The following is a 6,000-nucleotide window of genomic DNA, read 5'->3' as shown; positions in this document are numbered from 1 at the left end:
ACACACACAAAATGCTGGTGGAATGTAGCAGGCCAGGCAGCATCTATAGGAAGAAGTACAATCGATGTTTTGGGCCGAGACCCTTCGTCAGGGTAAACGGACAATGCCTTCAGAAAGCTCTCTCCAGCTTTCTCCTTGCAGGCTTCCATGAGCCTCCTCACAATAGGAGTATTTGTCCCCACAAGAATTGAAACTCTGCCCCTCCCAACAGGGTCCAGACAAACCAGTGCTAATGTAACAAGGCCTCAGCCACTCCCACATCAGCCTCCGAAAGCTCCAGCTTCTCTGACAAATAACCATCGTATGGATAATTACCCGCACTAAGACCCCAGATCTCCCGTGCACTGAGTGGCATCAATAGTAAATGTGTCAAATACTGGTTGTAAAATGAATGGTACAGCAAAGTGACCTGCGAGCCTGTGTCAAGTTTGGCTTTAGCATAAATACCCTCTATCCATAGCAATACACTGGAGCTTGGCCCCACTAAGCCTTTGGGAATAGGGATTTTTTTCTTTAGAGTGGTCCTTGATATATTGCTGGGAATTTGTTCCCCCGATAGGCCAGGCCATCCCCTTCTGAGTTTCTTTTGTTTTCCTAATGTCTCTCTCTGCTTAGGTACCCGGGGGCTCATTCTCTGAAGGATTTCCTGTCGTTCACGCTCCTGCCTGAAGTGACCCTCTTCACCACAGTTGTAACAGACAGAACTGGCCACGCCCCCTTTCTTGGGACCCCGTCTGCTAGCAGCCCTCCGCATAGTTCATCAGGTTCTGGGACTGGGTACCTTACGGTATTTGGTCCATTTTTAACTGATCCACCTCAGCCATCTGAAAGGCCCCTCTACACCACAAGCAATTTAGCTGCTTCTCCAGCTGAAAAATGTAGACAGAAAGCTTCTCTGCCTCCTCCTGACGCATGTTCTGAAACCCCGCCATGAGCTCCATTGGGCTTCTCATCGCAGCAAACACCTTTTCTAGTGCTTACTTGTAGGCCGCAGAAGTGGCAAGGGGGTTCTGTGCCCTTGCTCTCGCTACGTCAGCAGCCTGCCCGCTCAAACTTTCAACCATTCACTGTCATTTTATGTCATCAGAGCACTGCCACTCATCTAACAACTGAGAGGTCTGCTCCGCCCATGTTTCATACTCCTCTTCCCCTTTATGGGTGGGCTTCGTTCCTGAGAACAGGTGGAGCCTACCATAGCTGGGACTTTGAACCTGGGCATTTTTCTATTTATTCGCCAGGGAGGTAAGGGCCACTACCGACTCAGAATTCTCACTTCTCGCTAGGTTACTCGTTAGACATTCCAGATCAGACCACTCCATCCCCTAGCTCTGCAGAAACAAGAGCAACCTCTCTTTGATGTTTCTGGCCCTAGCTACGTGAGATTCAACTTGCGATATGGCCGGCTCAACTCCAGCAGCATCCATAACCATGTACTGTAATCACTTTACCGGACAATAGTTTAGCACAGACTTAAACACACAACCTACTGGATCAATGCTCACACAGCATCCAGTGAAATCGATCCCAGACGAAGCCCCCACAATTGAAACACTCTGGTTGCGTTGGCTGCATATGTCTAGGGAAGACATTCTCTGGCCCCGCCAAATGTGTGAGATTGAGGTGGGAGCTCACCCTGAAACCCCCTGTTTGTGTGGATGCTGTGTGGTTCGTTACCCTGTAACAAATCAGTACCACGAAATAACAGACAGTACACCACATACAATTACATGATTTAGCTTTATAATTCTAAATTTGACTAAAGGATTAGTAAAGAAAAGGGCCCATCTTAATGAAACAAGGTTATTGCACAAGTCGGAGCTCACGGTTTCCCCTTTGCCGAACCTCCTTTGATCTCCCTGGGCTACGTCGGATCATGGCCCCGCTCCGGGTCGAGTCCTACAACCTCTTCTCACTGGTGTCTCCTCCCACCAAACAAAAGACCCAGCTCACCCCTCTGTCAGGCACACATCAGGAAAACACAGTCCCTTCATTAGACAGTTCACATTCCAAAGCACCCCTTATCTCTAACTGGAACCCAAACACTGCTTTAACAGAAAGACCATTACGTTAGCAGTGAACCCTTTCCCAGTGTGTTACATAGTTACATAGGTGTTGTCTCTCCTTACATGAGAAATGATTGGTTGAAATGGAAGAACAAATTGGGAAGTCATAAAGGGAATGGCCTCTTTGGAATGCTGAAACAGGAGGAAGATGAAGACAAGCTTAGTAGTAGAGTCTTTGAAGAAAACAAAAATCATGAAGGATGGTTCAGTGAATGTGAAGGCTGGTAAGCTGGCAGAGGAGGAGTAGGGGAACTCTATTATCAGTCTGGCTGGGACAAAACAGGGTAAAATCAGAGGTGTGATGTAATTGAAAGCTCTGTCTATTCTGGGAAACCATGGCTAAGGGAAAAGAAAGACACTTCAGAGGCATCCATGCAGAAAGTCTTACCAAGATGTAGGCAGAGGACCTGGGAAAATGGAACTTAGTCCTTACTAGAGATGGAGTGGAAGGAGTATTGGCAGTATAGGCTTGTAATGATTTTTAAATTTTAATTTACCCAGAAAAGTAAAAAGTAAGAGTTAATAATGGATGATGAGAGTAGGTTGGAAAATGAGTGCAGGAAGCAGAGCCAATAGAGTCACTAATATAATAGATAATATAATGGAAGATAACCGGAGGGAAGAGGCCTGAGTAGCAAGGGTCATTTAAACCACCACAGCACCAGCCTTTAATGAAGTTATTGGGATTGGTCATTAGTAGACAAAGTTTTGTAGTTTCTGAAAGGAATAGATTGGAGAGACTAAGGGAAGTGGAGAAGTTGAGAATGTCAATATTACATCAGCTGTTTTCAATGAATAGAATTTGAGAAGCTTAAAGACTAGAGGGAAGGATTCTGGAGAAAGCAGAAAGGATCTATTGCCTGCTGAAAAGGTTCTTGGTCAATAAATGTGCACAGAAGCAGAGGAGGCTGAAGAAGAATTTAATGTCAGGCTAGGCCCTGAGCTCATTAAGGTGGGGAATTAGGGGAATGTAACTGAGGCCTCATTCAAAACTGGAGAGGGTAAGTCAGAAAGGATAGTGAAAGCAGGATAGGGGGTGGGAACAGATTCTGAGGAAACTGAAGGAAGATCCAGTAGGGAATTCAAACTTGAGAACTGTTGAAGTTCGCAATGTTTGAAATCCAACAGGAAGAAAAAGTTCCTCTATTGCCGTACCATATGCAGCAAAGAATAAAATGGAATCAACAGACTTGTGACAGCGTGAATCAGAGGGGTCTATAGCATGAATGTACCTATGTGTGGATCCCAGAATGTCATGAAAACAGCCCCTTTGAAACACCAGAGTTAGAACATGGAATGTCAATGCGGGATGAATAGGACTATTGAAGTGAAACTGTGTTTGTAGTAGAAGTCATGGTTAAGGAATTCCAGTCACAATGCCCTGAAATTTGTAATGTGTAGGGAATCTTGGATGTCAAGAATATTGAGGCCCTGGTCAAGAAAAAAAGAGGTGCATAGTAGGTACAGGCAGGTAGGAACAAATGAGGGGCTTATGGAGTATACTAAATGCAAGAAAACATTTAAAAAAGATATCAGGAGGGCTAAAAGAAGGCATAAGGTTGCCCTAGCAGACAAGGTGAACAGACCTAGCAGACCTAAGGGATTCTACAGATACGTCAAGAGCAAAAGGATTTCAAGAGACAAAATTGGTCTCTGGAAAATCAGAATGGTAATCCATGTGTGGAGCCAAAACAGATGGGGGAGACATTCAATGATTTTTGTTTTGCATCTGTATTTGCTCATGAGATGGACACAGTGTCTGTAGAAGTAAGGCAAAGTGGCATTAACATCATGGACCCTATACAGATTACAGAGGAGGAGGTGTTTGCTGTTTTGAGGCAAATTAGAGTGGATAAATCCTCGGGGCCTGACAAGGTGTAAACTGGATTAGGTATTGGTGTTTTGGGAGAAGCTGGACAGTGGTGGTAGATGGTTTCCTCTCTGACTGGAGGCCTATGACTAGTGGAGTGCTGCGGTGATCGGTCCTGGGTCCAGTATTGTTTATCTTCTGTATCAATGATCTGGATGTTAGTGTGGTTGACTGGATCAGCAAAGTGTGGATGACACCAAGATTGGGGGTGTAGTGGACAACGAAGATGGCTATCATGGCTTGCAGCAGGATCTGAACCAGCTGGAAAGATGGGCTGAAAAATGGCAGATGGAATTTAATGTAGACAAGTGTGAGGTGTTGCACTTTGGGAGGACCAACTAGGATAGGTCATACACAGTGAACGGTAGGGCACTGAGGAATGCGGTAGAATGAAAGGATCTGGGAATAGATGTCCGTAATTCATTGAAGGTGGTATCATAAAAAAAGCTTTTGGCACATTGGACCTCATAAATCAAAGTATTGAGTACAGGAGATGGGATGTTATGTTGAAGTTGTATAAGACATTGGTAAGGCCTAATTTGGAGTATTGTCTGCAGTTTTTGTCACCTCCCTGCAGGAAAGATATAAACAAGGTTGAAAGAGTACAGAGAAAGCTTCTGTCGGGTCTGGAGGACCTGAGATATAAAAAAAGATTGAATAGGTTAGGACTTTATTCCTTTGAATGTAGAAGATTGAGGGGAGATTTAATAGAGGTATACAAAATTATAAGGAGTATGGATAGGGTAAATGCAAGCAGGCTTTTTCCACTGAGGTTGGGTGGGACTAAAATTGGAGGTCATGGGTTAAAGGTGAAAGGTGAAAAGTTTAAGAGAGACATGAGGGGAACCATCTTCAATCAGAGGGTCATAAAAGTATGTGATGAGCTGCCAGCACAAGTGATACATGCGAGCTCGATATCAATGTTTAAGAGAAGTCTGGATAGGTACATGGATAGTAGGGATATGGAGGGCTATGGTCCAGGTGCAGGTGGATGGGAGTAGGCAGTTTGAATGGTTTGGCATAGACTAGATGGGCTGAAGGGCCTGTTTCTGTGCTGTACTTTTCTATGACTATGACTCCATGACAAGATCTTCACTCTAATGCCCTGACTGCAGTGATTTGAAAGAAATTTTCACCTCTGTGGGGGAAAAAAGCCATGATTAAATTAAGTTATATTCTGAAATTGTTTTTGTCAGCTTAAAATGTTTAAAATAATTTAAAAAGTGTTCATGAGTTTTAAGTGATCTTCCTTTTTCTAATTTGTCAGGATTGAAAAGGTTCTCTAAATTTTTGATCATTTTTAAAAGCCTTTGATTATCGGATACATCTAATAGTGGCAGCATTGTTTTTCATCTGTCAAAGCTATTTTGTGGCAAGCCTTGTCACGGCCTGTTCTCCTGACCCTGTTTTGTCATACAGTTTTGGATTGTAATGGCTGACAATGAACTTCAGGCAAACCCTGCTTATCAGCTCTTGCGCTGTGACATCTGATTCACTGAGAACATTTGGATTTCCTCACTCTTCGTGGAATGCAGCTTTCTGCTTTGTCACTTGACTTAACATGAACTAGTTTTTTTTCCAGTCTATCAGGTAAATCAAATCTTATTCTTGTATTACAATAGCCAAATTTTCTTTTTGTACTATCTCAGTGTGTTTCTAAATGGAATGCTCTGGGTGACATGCAAGCTAAAGCTTTTCATTGTATCTTAGTACACGTGATAATACTAAAGCAACTATGAATACAGTGGATTCCAGTTAATTGGTCCATTGGTTAATCAGGGCAATTTATTTGGGACAATTCTTAAAGAACAAAATCTATAAATAAAGAACAAAGTTATAAATAATATTGAGAACATGAGTTGTAGAATCCTTAAAAGTGGTTTGTAGGTTGTACAATCAGTTCAGTGAGTGAAGTTAGCTGCTCTAGTTCAGGAGACAGATGCTTGCGGACAATACGGAGATAGGTGGAGGGGTAGGGAGTGTTGGGGAAGTAGGGAGTCTGCAGAAGGACTTGGACAGATTAGGGGAATGGGCAAGGAAGTGGCAGATGGAATACAGTGTAGGGAA

General features: G+C 43.4%; 1 protein-coding gene across 1 annotated transcript in view; it reads left to right on the top strand.

Annotated features, from left to right (window-relative positions):
- Nucleotides 1-5,380: 5,380 nt before the first annotated feature.
- Nucleotides 5,381-6,000, top strand: part of LOC140726524 (tryptophan 2,3-dioxygenase-like) — a 76,273-nt gene continuing 75,653 nt past the window's right edge. The window contains exon 1 of the mRNA XM_073043031.1: nucleotides 5,381-5,523. The gene's annotated coding sequence lies outside the window, so the exon portion shown is untranslated. The remainder of the gene's footprint in view (nucleotides 5,524-6,000) is intronic.

The sequence above is a fragment of the Hemitrygon akajei genome, chromosome 4 (genome assembly GCF_048418815.1).
Source record: "Hemitrygon akajei chromosome 4, sHemAka1.3, whole genome shotgun sequence".
NCBI classification, from domain to species: domain Eukaryota; kingdom Metazoa; phylum Chordata; class Chondrichthyes; order Myliobatiformes; family Dasyatidae; genus Hemitrygon; species Hemitrygon akajei.
This window is presented reverse-complemented; position numbering and strand designations above follow the sequence as displayed.